The sequence below is a fragment of the Haliotis rubra genome, unplaced genomic scaffold (assembly GCF_003918875.1).
Source record: "Haliotis rubra isolate DU_JTF1 unplaced genomic scaffold, ASM391887v1 Scf961, whole genome shotgun sequence".
NCBI lineage: Eukaryota > Metazoa > Mollusca > Gastropoda > Lepetellida > Haliotidae > Haliotis > Haliotis rubra.
The window spans coordinates 36394-52141 of record NW_025767703.1 but is presented as its reverse complement, the minus strand read 5'-3'; positions in this window follow the sequence as shown (position 1 = coordinate 52141).

The following is a 15748-nucleotide window of genomic DNA, read 5'->3' as shown; positions in this document are numbered from 1 at the left end:
TATGTCACTGCAGGAGACACCAGAAATACACTAGACGCAGTGTACCCATGTGTGGAATCGAAATCGATTCTTTGACGTGCCGAGCGGACGTTTTAACCACTATGCTACCACACCAACCCAGTCGTTTGGAAGAGTATAGGGATTGGTTTTAGTGTAGTAGAGAATCAACAATCGTTGCTATGAAATGAGAGCCCTGTCACACTTTTGCACTTCTGCATATCTTTATTCTTTATGAGTTGCGCAATGACATTTTTTCATACGCAGTCGTACGCGGAATACGCAGCTCTTATGCATCTCAATCGTTTTGTGTACGTTTTACGTACGCCGGCATGCGCACATTACTGCCCAGCAGGCGTGATAGTTTTAGGCATGCACAAAATTGATGCTGCGTACGCTGTTACGCAGGTCACAAGTTATAAATACATAGTGCATCGGTCCCAGGATGGTCGAGCGCGGTACTTATCTGCTATGTGTTCGTGGGGATAAGCGGTTCCTACGCGGCAATACGCCCGGAACGAGCTATGAGCCGCGTATATTGGACGAATACATAGCGTACATGCAGCGCAGATACAATGGACGCTGAACGAACTCCTTGCGAATGCCAACGTATTGCACTATTCAGTACCGCTTGTCTGCAATCTGGCAGCCGCCGTTTTAATAAACCGACATAAGTTAGGTTCATCAGAAGTGCGTCAGGCATGCGGTCAGCATAAATTAGGTGCGTCCGAAATACGCTTGACAGGCTGATAAAAACACGATTTGTGGTGTGTGTTTTTATCACTGTTTAACTGTTGACAGGATAAGATCGAAATCTGTATGATTTGACCCTCGACATCGTGCCACGCCCTTGAAGAGATGTGTCAAAAGTCAGTTAATACATTCAGCATCCACTGGTGTTGATGAAGGTTTGACAACAACGACGCATAGACAACACTAAGCGATTGAAGAAAGCTTGAGGAATGATGTTCCGTGTCTGAACCAACACTTGTTCCAATTCAGTTAGTCAGTGGCTGATTCTGGGTTTGACGTAAACGTCGCTCCATTTCATCCCAAACATGCTCACTAGGCAACGGGGTCCCGAAAACAGCTGGCAAGGGGAGTATAGGAATGTCCTTCTGTCACAACACAAACCAAACGTAGACGGGGAGTATCTTGCCGAAGCGTGAAGTTACGTCTCTGTCCTTGAATGAACGGCTGCACCTGAGGTCCGCACGTGTCAGCATACCGTTCAACATCGCCGTCTGTACACCTTTGCTCTGCCATCTGAGCTGCCCAGAAAGAATGTCGACTCGTCAGTGAACAAAACACCATCCCAATCCTGTCTCATTTGCCGTAGATGATGTCTGCACCAGGCAAGACCTTCCTGTCGGTGACCAAAATCCCTGTCCAATTCATTTTAGGCCATTCCAGTCTCCAGCATACCCACGCTGACGCTGATTTTCTGTAAGCTGAGGCATGGCGTACACGCAGTTTAGGTAAACATCCGGCCAGTTTAAGTTGGAATTAACGTGTTCTCCACAAAATTCAAAGGTTAGAGAATAATCAATCGTTCTTCAGTGTTCAATATCAGGTGTGTGAACTTCAGGTGTCAAAAAAAGCATGCAAAAAGTTCATTGTGCACACAGTGCACGTGCCACGCGCGATACGTGACATCAAATTCCGTGCAAAGTGCTTTGCAACATGTTATTTTCAAATAAAATTTATATAATGCTATGTTATGCACAGTTACTTTTTTCCGCTAGTATTCTTTGCTGCAAGAAAAAATAGTGTTACGCAAATCATACGCACTTCATATGCAATGGATGCGCTGAATTCGTTATTTATACTCTTGATGTGGATCACACATAAGTCAAAGTAATAGAAACATTTCGCAATATTGACCTCCGGGGGTGCATATTAAAATCTTTATATAACGAACTAATAAGCACCTGATGTACGCAAAAGCGTGACAGGGGCTTATCACTGTTGACTGGGTTCGGGTCCCTAACACAGCAAACGGAAGTAATGCATTGAATTGTACAGATGAAGTGCTAGTAATTTCATCTAATCGTTCACACCGCCTCTGTGGTGTAATGGTTAGAGCGTCCGCCCGGAGAGCGGAAAGTCACGGGTTCGATCCCCGACCATGTCATACCAAAAGACGTTAAAATATGGTACTTGTTGGTCCCTCCATGCAGGTAGCAAAAGTACTGTAAGTCCCTATGGTCCCTAGTATTGTGATCTCCCTTCAGTTGTTGGCCACTTTTTTATATTGTATTGTCCAATTAGTGCTATTTGTTTCAACTTTCTACGCTAGTTTTACTTCAACTTGTGATATTCTAGTTGTTTTCCTGTCCTTCGTCGGCAAAATTATATAATTTACCTGAAATTCGTGATATATTTATCACTTGCTTTAGTCACGATATGGCTAGACATTTTGTACGACGAATGTATCACGGGAAATACTGATGGCATATATTGCTCACTCACTCACCCAACCACTCACTCACTCAGTCGCTGACTCAACCACTCACATAAGTACTTATTAAGCCATGCATTCAATCAGACACTCAACCGTGTCATCACACATTCAATTATTCAACCGCTCACTGACTCACCTGTGCTGTTGTCTCACGCGTCGCCAATACTTGCAGTACACAACCAAGACGATCATTAGGATGAAACTGAACACTGCCATGGACACTCCCACAGACAGTCCTACTGCACCACCTAACAGCGAAGAAGGTTAAAGAAGTTACTGCGATCATACCGAGTTCTCAACTTGTATTGTATGACAATCCAACAGAGTCCCACAGTCCGGCCTGACAGAAGAAAGGCTTAACTTATGAACAACCAATAAAAGACAATTGATCATACCGAATTATCAACTTGCATAGTCCTCCTAAACAAAATGCACCTATAAGACAAAGGTGCTGGGTTTCCCTTAGTTTTGATTCCTGTCACCGGATCAGTAAGTTGTTCCCAGGACTAAATAGTGATGTGGTAGGGAGAGTAATGACATGTACCTTGTCATATGGCAATACCAACCTGATTCACAATCGCTGCCATAATGGGCGTCAATACATCCAGACACACAGGAGGACCCCAGATGACAATATCCTCCATCACAACCACCTGGACATGCTGTACAGTTACCTCCAGGACTGTCACATGGTATGTTGCACAGAGGACCTTGATATCCTGGCACACAACCCTCGGTGCACCGTCCACTACCGTCGGCAGATTGATTACAGAGGTTACCTTTACAATGCCCATCGCACACAGAGAAACATTTCAGATCAAAGTACCCCGTGTCACACTCAGTGACGTAATGTCCCGTCGTGTTGTCACAGTCAGAACAGTGCTGGTTGTCCACACACGGACCAGCTGAAATTGAATTTATTGGTTGATTAAAAAAACAACATTTAATGGACACTGAATGTGATCTTTAATAAACGAGGCTAATGGTAGCTCAATGTTTTCGCCAATGGGTTCGAATCCCCATGTGAAGCCCATTCCTGGTGTCCCACGCAGGGATATTGCTGGAATATTGTTAAAACCATATTCACTCACTCGCTCAACGAGACAAAAGACGCCTACCTGTATTGTGTAAGTCTGACTACCTGTATATGCCTACCTGTATGGTCTAAGTCTGACTACCTGTAATGTGTAAGTCTGACTACCTGTACCTGTAATGACCTACCTTTACCTGTATATGTATTGTATAAGTCTGATCTACCTGTATAATGTCCGATACCTGTATAAGGTACCTACCTGTATTGTCTAAGTCTGACTACACTGCTACATGCCTACCTGTATTGTGTAAGTCTGACTCCTGACTACCTGTATATATGTCTGACTACCTGTATTGTACCTGTATTGTCTAAGTCTGACTACCTGTATATGTCTACCTGTATGGTGTAAGTCTGACTACCTGTATTGTCTACCTGTATTGTGTAAGTCTGACTACCTATATGTCTACCTGTCTGACTGACTACCTGTATATGCCTACCTGTATGGTGTAAGTCTGACTACCTGTATATCCCTACCTATATTGTGTAAGCCTGACTACCAATATATGCCTACCTGTATTGTGTAAGTCTGATTACCTGTATATGCCTACCTGTATTGTGTAAGTCTGACTACCTGTATATGCCTACCTGTATGTGTAAGTCTGACTACCTGTATATGCCTACCTGTATTGTCTAAGTCTGACTACCTGTATATGCCTACCTGTATTGTGTAAGTCTGACTCTGACTACCTGTATATGCCTACCTGTATTGTGTAAGTCTGACTACCTGTATATGCCTACCTGTATTGTATAAGTCTGACTACCTGACTACCTGTATATGTGTAAATCTGACTACCTGTATATGCCTACCTGTATTGTGTAAGTCTGACTACCTGTATATGCCTACCTGTATTGTATAAGTAAGTCTGACTACCTGTATATGCCTACCTGTATTGTGTAAGTCTGACTACCTGTATATGCCTACCTGCATTGTGTAAGTCTGACTACCTGTATATGCCTACCTGTATTGTATAGGTCTGACTACGCCTGGGCATTGAATATTGATGTCTTTGCATTTGAAAGATAACACACAAAACACAAAACCTAATTATTACAAAAAGAAGGACCATTCTAGATAAAGCTTTGAAATAAACATACAAGCTTATGGTTGCATCTGTGTGAATGCGAACTAGTATATATTCATTTTTGTTTGAAAGTTGGATATTTAATTATACACATGTTATGCTTCCTCAACAAAATATACGCCAACTTTGGCCAACGCGTCTGGTCATAGACTGTGTGACTTACAGGAATTCATAATGAAATTTCAATTTTACTTCAATTCGGCATTTCTCGACACGTTCTGGTACCTTAATGAAGCAGATGTACGTCATGTTTGGATAATATCCGAAATTCATACGACAATCAATGCCTCCATGGAAATAGAGAAAATGACCACACAACAAGAGTTCTGTCCCCTTGTGAGGCCGCAAGCACGAAACGTTACAAGAGGATACTTGATGTTACCTTGCCTGGTGCCTGTCATGAGGGAGAAAGGAATGATAAGTTTGGATTCAGTCTACTGTGCCCGTGTGGGTAACCAACGTTACACCAGTGCAGCATGGTACCGCGGTATCCATCACACCTAGTAGAAGTGGCCCAACGCACAAATTCACGCATGACGTTACTTAAGTGAAATAAAGTTGTACTCAAAGATAACCACCATTTGATCTCAACTCGAAAGACAGCCCAGTCGTTATTAACATCAAAACATTTTAACTGTTAAATGCTAATATTACAATAAAATTAAAAGACGAGATGATGTGCCAAAGTAACAATGCAATATTCTTCCTTCAGCTGCCATTACCAGGCATGCTATCCATATGACCTCCGAGACGATCATCCTGTTGACTGAAATTGACATGGACGAGTAAATACGTGACCCAGCGCATAACTGATTAATATACACAAGCAAATATATAAATGTCTGTGGTGGAGGGAGGAGGGGAGGCTGAGGGGTGGGGAGAAATGTTGATATACATGTCGATAAACATCCAGCACCCGTCTGTCACAATCACATCATCCTTCCTGTTGATTCATTTCCCTCTCACCGGGCCACAAGGAAATATTACTATGCATATATCTATTAAATAGTGAAACATAATTAAAATATGTTCAGTTGTACGTTTAGAAGTTTTGACTATGCTTGAATTAACTATTCTAATATACACGACATAACCATTTCCACAGTCATAAGAAATCTCTGCCAAAGCAGAGTCGATTTACGATTCACTTTATCATGAGTATGTATTTGTTTCAAAAGTGTTACAGCTGTACGATGTGTTTGTAAACAAATCGAGTCTGGACCAGACAATCCTGTGATTGTAACGATGCGATACGATGACAGAGCATGTGTTTATGATTCACCGTGAAACAGTCATGATACCAAGTGTTTGCGAAAGGTGAGCGCATCCTGTGGCACTAGTGGTCAAAGCGTTCGCTCCTCATGCCGAAGACCCGGGTTTGATTCCCCACATAGGTACTGTGGTAGAGTTTAAGTCTGTACATAGTGATTATGTTTTATCATTTTGCTGTTTTACTTTAACATGTTTAAAATAATGTCATTTGTATATTTCAGGCAATACAGTAATTAATAACTATTTATTGTATTAATTTCAGATATATGAACCAGTCATCTTCACTGATTTATGAATAATCAAATGTCTTATTTCAGGCTGCATAAGATATTTAAGCAGTTGCAAATAAACTAGTATCATTAAAAGCTCATTTCTTTTGTTAAGTACTTTCATTGGGTAAGTCCACTCCAGTGTCGGGTAGATCAGCTAGCAATCAAAGTATAAGCCCAGGTATTTTAATGATTGGCTAATTTTGAATTAGGTGTCCCACTTTCAAACCCTTTGTTTTCCACATATGCATTCTTGTCACTGGCACTTACAACTTGCACTTGGACACTTGGAGAGACACAGGACCAGAAATTAAAAGGGTTAGTTATTATTATGTTCTTTTAATGCCATTGTAATGTATAAATCACTTCATGTAAACATATCTATATCAGATTAATGCTGTGTTAAAATGTCACATATACTTTGTGTGTGTGTGTGTGTGTATGTTGAGTGTATGTATATAAGAAATACCATATCTGATTGTATGTGTGGTTTTGGTTATCTGGCAGTAATTTGTATTGTTTATTACTGAATTGATAATAGTTTAGATGAAATATTTAGGTGTGTAAATAGATTAGTACTCATGGCATGCTTTATATCATGAACAGGTTCATACAAGATTATCTTGAATACGGACAACAACACCCCCGTGGGAATCACAGGGTACATATGTTTATATATATTTGTATAGTATAATTAATTGAATATAACATCATGCATGTCATGCCATATCCGTATTGCATGTGTAACTTCAACGACCGCAATATGTCAAGATTATATAAAGTAGAGATGTCTGTATCACTTATGATTATGTAGAATTGTTGCCTTTATATGTCAGATTGTGAGATGAAATGTATTCTTATTATCTCATTCCTTGTTACAGGGTGTCAGTTTGTCATCAGTTTGTCATCAGTTTGTCATCAGCAAATAAACAGTTCTCACACCCTAGCCTGTGTTATCGTGACCTCCACAAGACACTTTGATGGCTATTACAATGGAGCCCCCAGTGAGGAGCTGTTGAAGACTGATGTTGGAGTGAGTGACAAGCCCAGTGATCAACTGACAATCCAAGTGATCCAGTGAGAGACTGCATATGCACGTCAATACGTGGTAACTATAAACTGAACAATATGATCAACTTGCACCAAGATTGATTCAATCATGGACTGATTCCAAAGCTAGCTTAGAAGCAATTGCTGTATTTTGCCTCATCACACGAGCGTGTATTCCATTGCCGGCATATTTTCAGGTATCTAATTTCAGTGGATGCATCCAATATTCTGTGAAATTTCAAATGGTTTTCCCTGTTACTTAGTAACTGACTTTACACTGCAGTGTTATTCCTGTTGTAACAATTATTCTGTATTTTCAACTTTAACTGTTTATTTTTCCATTATTTAGTTGAATCACTTACTGAAGGTCAGCTGAATTTGTTTATTTATTAGTGATGACCACATGTACCCTGATAGACACCAGTTAGTGCTGCGTGGTATTTCGTTGTGATGTGTGGGTGTGGTGTGCTTTGTGTTTTATGAAGCTTCAATAGAATTTAAACCTTTGCTTAATCAATAAAGTGTGTAGGCGTTATGCATTAATTATACCCAAATTAGGTTATCAATAAACTTATATTGACTGTTTGACTGACTTACTATGTTCCATCACCCTGCACTCACGGCACATTGCACATACCCATGCACCCCAGGGTATAGCTTGTGGATTCAGTAGTGTCCTACTTGTGTTGTCGTCAGCGTTACTGCAAATCAACATTGGTTTGTTTTCATCTCTCATTGATGATTCGTGATTGAACCTTATCTTCTCCCGAACTTTCGTATAAATTTGGTTGTCACATGTTCATATTCTTTCCAGGTGATCAACTCAGATGAACCCGCTGCTTCACTTTGTATATCACGACTGCTTCGTTGCCATTCATGTCGTTTTCAGCTGTTAGTGCCTCCTTCATAACTCTACTCTTGCCCTCGTGCATTTGACTTTTCAATAGTCAACCATATACTTAGTCATTTAGTCACAAACATTACAACAGCGCTGGCGCCACATTGCACTATCTCTTTTCTCTTTTTTCGCCTTCGGGTTTGTGTTTTTAGAAACACGTTTTCTTTGGCTTCCTTACTCTAACCAATATGGAACTCAGTAAAGAGGACTTGGGTAACATGGTTCAATTGTTTAGAAAAATGGGGATGCATCCTAAAGATGATACTCCAGAGGATTTAAAGGCTTGGATACATGGAATGTCGCAGCAAGAAGGCACTTCTATCAAGATGGAAGACCCAGGCGATACATCACCACCACCTACAAGCCACAGTAATCCGACATCAGTGTCATACCAGCATTTTCCCAGACTGCCATTCTTCAGTGGAGAACATGGAAAGGACACAGAGTATGACCTTTGGAGATATGAGGTGGATTGCCTGCTAGAGAGTAAGACATACAGCCCAGATGTAGTATTGCAAGCCATTCGTAAATCCTTTAAAGGAGAAGCAGCCTTAGTTTCTATGAAGTTAGGTCACAAAGCAACTATAGCTGAGTTGTTGTCAAAACTAAGGAGCGCCTTTGGAACACTACGTAGTAGTTCATCCTTGCTATCCGAGTTCTACAGTACCAGTCAGCGGGATGATGAGGATGTGGCAGCATGGAGTTGTAGGTTGGAGGGCTATTGTTCCAGCTTACTGAACTGAAGCATATCTCAAGAGAGGAACAGGATGAGATGCTGAGGTCACGACTTTGGGATGGTTTACACTCGTCTCTTAAGAGTCTAGCTGGCTACAAATATGATGCCATATCAAATTTTGATGACTTAAGACTATGCCTTCGAGAACTGGAATTTGATCTGCACCACGGGAAACAAGACAAATCCAAGAGCAAACCCAAGTCGGCAACACTGAAGATGGCCTCGACTGTTGAAACTGCAAAAGATCAAGACTTTTGGAACTTAAAGGGCATGATGAAGGATTTGAAAGCAGATATTTCCAAGATTAAAGAACAACAGACAGAGATGTCCGCTCATGTATACCAGAGTCAGTCATTTATACCACCAACTATAGAGGGCTATGAAGACAGGCAGCCCCAGAGTTATTCATGGAGAGGAAGAGGCAGAAATCCCAGACGTGGACACGGTAATCAGTTTGGACAACATGCTTCTTGGAGTGAAGAACAGTCACGGGATGTCCAACAAGGTGCAGCTGCACCTCAGTATCAGTACCCAAGCTCACAGATGTCTCAGCCTTCAGGAAGATGTACCTCATCACAGTGGAAAAGCACACAGCCTCAGGGAAGCACACCTATTTGCTACAGATGTGGGTACCCGGGCCATTTAGCTTATGGTTGTCGTGTTTTATTGGATCATCAGAGGCGACCTTTAAACTTGCCAGGGCCTATGGGGAGGGGTTACCATTAGGCACTTGTCAACGCCCCATACACAGGCAACCACCACAAGGACTAGTAGGAACTTCAAATGAAGTCGAAGTTTACATTGAGGACATTCCTGTTCGTGCCCTTCTTGATACAGGAGCAACTGTTTCAATACTTTCTCAATCTTTTTTATGAGAAACATCTTTCTCATATCGCATTAGAGTCTTTTGATGAATTATTAGATATTGAATGTGCTGGAGGTGAGCAACTCCAATATCAGGGATTTATAGAGGTCTCAGTTAGGACTCCTGGAGGTGGCATTAACGAGGACCCTGTGCCTTGTCTTTTCCTTGTGGTATCTGATACCAGATACAATGGTAAGGTGCCAGCCTTATTAGGTACAAATGTGTTATCACATCTTCTTGAAGTATGCAAAAACCAAAATGGAGATAGGTTTTTACAGAAAGCCAATTTGCATACCCCTTGGTACTTGGCATTCCGAAGTATTGTTTTACATGAGAAGGAATTAGTGAGAAACCATGGGAAACTTGCCTTGATTAGGAGTGCAGAACATCAGAGTGTCGTCATTCCTAGTAACAGTACCACAGTTATCAAGGGTCAACTCAATAAAGGATTGGCATACCCTCAGGTTTGTGCACTGCTACAACCAACCAATTGTTCAGCAGTACCTCAGGATCTTGACATTGCCCCTACTATTGTTAAATACAATCCTCAAGGACAAGATACAATAGAAGTGCACATTTCAAACGTCACTACCAAGGCTGTTATCATTCCAACTCGAGCTATTTTGTGTGAGCTGCAACCAGTCACCATTCAAGATTTACCACCCGGACGCCCTGTAGACACTGACCTATTGCTAAATCAGATTGAGATGGACAAGGAAGGCCTAACACGTGATCAGATTGCCGAGGGAATAGACACCATACTTAAATTCAAGGACATCTTTTCTAAATCAGATCATGACTTAGGTCACTCAACACAAGTCCGGCATCGCATTGATCTTGATGACATCGCCCCTTTTAAGCAGAGACATCGTCGTATCCCACCAGCTATGTTTGATGAAGTAAGAAGTCATCTACAGGATTTGCTATCTGCAGGTGTAATACGACCCTCACATAGTCCATGGGCATCCAATGTAGTCCTTGCTAAGAAGAAAAATGGTCAGCTAAGGATGTGCATTGACTTTAGACAATTGAATCGTCGAACCATTAAGGATTCTTATGCACTGCCCAGGATTGAGGAAATGCTCGACTGTTTAGGCGGTATGACCTATTTTTTCTGTCCTTGACATGAAGAGTGGCTACCATCAGGTGGAACTTGAGGAAGATCACAAGCAAAGAACTGCCTTTACAGTAGGTCCATTAGGGTTTTTCGAGTACAACCGGATGCCCTTTGGCTGTCCAATGCTCCAGCAACCTATCAGCGACTAATGGAGAAGTGTTTGGAAGGCTTGCATTTGAATATATGTCTCGTCTACATAGATGACTTGATCATTTTCTCCAGGACATATGAGGAACATGTCGAGAGGCTTAAACTTGTCTTCCAGCGGCTGCAGGAATGTGGACTTAAGCTCGCCCCACAAAAATGTAAATTTTTCAAGAGGAAAGTGAAATATGTCGGGTACATCGTTTCTGCACATGGTATCGAAGCAGATCCTGAGAAGATTACCAAAATTCGCGACTGGCCTATGCCAACTACACCAGAACAAGTTCGACAATTTCTGGGATTTGCAGGCTATTATCGAAAGTTTGTCAAGGATTTTTCAAAAATTGCCAAACCCCTATCTGAACTACTTCCAAGCACCACTTCCAAGAAATCAAGAGTCCAAAAGCTTGCCAAAAAGGACTGGACATGGGGACAATTGCAGGACAGAGCTTTCAATGAATTAAAGATGAGATTATCAACACCACCAGTACTTGGTTACGCTGATTTCTCCAAGCCTTTCGAACTTCATACTGACGCTAGTACCCAAGGTCTCGGTGCGGTTCTATACCAGGAACAGGAAGGTCATTTGAAGGTCATTGCTTATGCAAGTAGGGGGTTGAACCGTTCAGAGAGGAACTATTCAGCGCACAAACTTGAGTTTTGTGTCTGAAGTGGGCTATCTCTGATAAGTTCCACGACTACCTGTATGGTAATGATTTTGTTGTAGTGACCGATAATAATCCGCTGACATATGTACTAACTACAGCTCGGCTTGATGCTACAGGACATCGCTGGCTGGCAGCCTTGGCCAGCTACAACTTTAGTATCAAATACAGACCCGGAAAGGAGAATGTGGATGCTGACACTTTGTCACGGTTACCTGCAAAAGGAGACAACACAGAGGTGGATCAAATTACAGCAGATTCTATACGTGCTATCTGTGGAATGATCAATGTAAACAGCATGGTAGAAAGTCTTTGTATGTCCACGGATGTAATACAGGAGAAGGAAATCAACATTGACGAAGAGCAGTGTAACATGAATGCCAAGGATTGGAGCCATGCACAGGCCAGAGACCCTTGCCTTGCAACTATCATAGAGGGATTGGAGAACCGGATCAAGCCAGACAGAAAGTTATATATAGGGAACTCGGAGATGACAATATTGTTGAAGAACTTCGACCACTTCAGAATCCATAAGAGTGTTCTCTACCGTGTTGTCAAACAAGATGGAGTTGAACAGAAGCGACTTGTTCTCCCTTCAAGGTGTCGAGCTGCAGCTTTAAGGAGTCTTCACAAAAATGTTGGACACCCAGGCAGAGACAGGACGCTTTCACTACTCAAGGAAAGATTTTACTGGCCTGGTATGAACAAGGATGTTGAAGTTCACATAGAATCTTGTGGCAGATGTATGAAACGCAAGTCCTCTACTTCAGTTCGTGCACCTCTAGTTAGCATCACAACATCTCAGCCACTCGAACTAGTATGTATGGATTTCTTGGCACTAGAACCCTCCACAGGTGGTCAGCAATATGTTCTTGTGGTAACTGATCATTTTACTCATTATGCACAGGCATACCCATCAAAGAACACTTCTGCAAGAACCACAGCAGAGTTATTCTTCAACAATTTTGTGGTTCACTATGGTTTGCCCAAAAGGATTCATTCGGACAAGGGAGCCAATTTTGTTGGCAAAGTAATGACTGAACTCTGCCAGATCCTGAAGATCGACAAATCCTCCACAACCCCTTACCATCCTATGGGTAATGGGATGTGTGAAAGGTTCAATAGGACATTATGCAACATGCTGGGCACACTTGAACCTGAGGCCAAGAAAGACTGGAAAACCCATGTTGCACCATTAGTGCATGCGTACAACTGCACACGACATGAAACAACTGGATACTCTCCTTTCTATCTAATGTTTGGTCGTCACCCTAGACTTCCTATTGATTTGGCATTTGGACTCGACATGGAGCCTGTCACCTCAACATCAATGCTCAAGTACACCAAGACCCTCCAGGGAAAGCTGCGCAATGCTTATGAGATAGCCACTAGACAAGCCAGCCAGTCTCAATCTCAGCAGAAGTCCTTCTATGATTTGAGAGCTAGAGCAGCTGTATTAGATGTAGGTGATCGTGTACTTGTTAAAGTGGTAGCCTATGATGGTCGTCACAAACTAGCCGACAAGTGGGAAGATAACATTTACATTGTCACAAGCCAGCCAAACCCTACCATACCAGTATATATTGTGGAACAAGAAAACGGAGAGGGCAGGAAGAAAACTCTGCATAGGAATCTGTTATTGCCAATTGGTTCTCTTCCTAGGCCAGAAACACCTGTTCCAGTACCCAAGCCACGGAAAAGGAGGTACAGTCCACGTCTACAACCCACTACGAGACAGACAGTATTGCCCAGTATTAATCCAAGTACCACAGAGAGTGAAGATGAAGACTTTGAACTCGTCCCCATTTCTTCATCCGAGCCGTCAGTTTCAGCTGCAGATGTAGTTGATTGGCCAGCTGAGGCAGAAGCAGACATAGATAGTGCTGCTGTGGATGATGAAGATGGAGAGGACCAGTCTGAGGAAGTTGCTCCTGATCTACATCAGGATGTGGAAACTACTTCGGTACTTGATGATCCCAACAGTGAATCTGATACAGCTCCGACACTACAGGAGGAAGCAACATCTGAAGCTTTGGATTTAACTTCAGAACCTGTAGCACAAGATGTTAGTGTACCTCAAGAAAGATCGGTAACACCACCGGTACCTTGTCCTAGGAGATCCAATCGCTCCAGGAGTAGACCACAGTGGATGACCAGTGATGAGTATGTGATGTCAGCAGCTGTACCAAAACCTGATTGGAAGTCCAGGGCAGAGTACCTCACATCATTGATGCTAAGTGGGATTCTCACAAATGATTCTGCTCAAGACACCCTTCTCCACCTGATCTCCGGCAAATGATGAGGACATCATTTAGTCCCGAGGGGGAAGTATGTGGTAGAGTTTAAGTCTGTACATAGTGATTATGTTTTATCATTTTGCTGTTTTACTTTAACATGTTTAAAATAATGTCATTTGTATATTTCAGGCAATACAGTAATTAATAACTATTTATTGTATTAATTTCAGATATATGAACCAGTCATCTTCACTGATTTATGAATAATCAAATCTCTTATTTCAGGCTGCATAAGATATTTAAGCAGTTGCAAATAAACTAGTATCATTAAAAGCTCATTTCTTTTGTTAAGTACTTTCATTGGGTAAGTCCACTTCAGTGTCGGGTAGATCAGCTAGCAATCAAAGTATAAGCCCAGGTATTTTAATGATTGGCTAATTTTGAATTAGGTGTCCCACTTTCAAACCCTTTGTTTTCCACATATGCATTCTTGTCACTGGCACTTACAACTTGCACTTGGACACTTGGAGAGACACAGGACCAGAAATTAAAAGGGTTAGTTACTATTATGTTCTTTTAATGCCATTGTAATGTATAAATCACTTCATGTAAACATATCTATATCAGATTAATGCTGTGTTAAAAATGTCACATATACTTTGTGTGTGTGTGTGTGTATGTTGAGTGTATGTATATAAGAAATACCATATCTGATTGTATGCGTGGTTTTGGTTATCTGGCAGTAATTTGTATTGTTTATTACTGAATTGATAATAGTTTAGATGAAATATTTAGGTGTGTAAATAGATTAGTACTCATGGTATGCTTTATATCATGAACAGGTTCATACAAGATTATCTTGAATACGGACAACAACACCCCCGTGGGAATCACAGGGTACATATGTTTATATATATTTGTATAGTATAATTAATTGAATATAACATCATGCATGTCATGCCATATCCGTATTGCATGTGTAACTTCAACGACCGCAATATGTCAAGATTATATAAAGTAGAGATGTCTGTATCACTTATGATTATGTAGAATTGTTGCCTTTATATGTCAGATTGTGAGATGAAATGTATTCTTATTATCTCATTCCTTGTTACAGGGTGTCAGTTTGTCGTCAGTTTGTCATCAGTTTGTCATCAGTTTGTCATCAGCAAATAAACAGTTCTCACACCCTAGCCTGTGTTATCGTGACCTCCACAAGACACTTTGATGGCTATTACAGTATAAAAATATTCCCCATAGAATTATTGAGTTTACAGGTTGGAAATGCTTACACGCCCCTTAACATACAAATACTGTGTTTGGTGACCTTTGTAGCTTGATTCCCAAGCCATTACACACAACACGTTCTTCCGAGCCGGACATGTGTTTTTCTATGTCAAGGAGGTTCCGTGTGAACAATTTACAAGGGCGGTAACTCTAACGCTTACATGTAAAAGCGGATAAAGTGATAATAAAGCAAGTAGTTCGATATCTCTACACACAAACACATCTTAATCAGTGAACCAGTTGTCAACATTTAGACAGTGATCTAGTCCGACAAGCATGTCTTTGTGTAGTCTCGCTACAGTGACAGACCACCCCAGTGGTTAACGCTTAGACAGTGATCTAGTCCGACAAGCATGTCTTTGTGTATTCTCGCTACAGTGACAGACCACCTCAGTGGTTAACGCTTAGACAGTGATCTAGTCTAACAAGCATGTCTTTGTGTATTCTCGCTACAGTGACAGACCACCCCAGTGGTTAACGCTTAGACAGTGATCTAGAACATGCTTCGACTATGACAGTGCACGCGGAAGGAGCTCTGACCCGCCCGCAACTTATCAAGTGCTGATAGTACG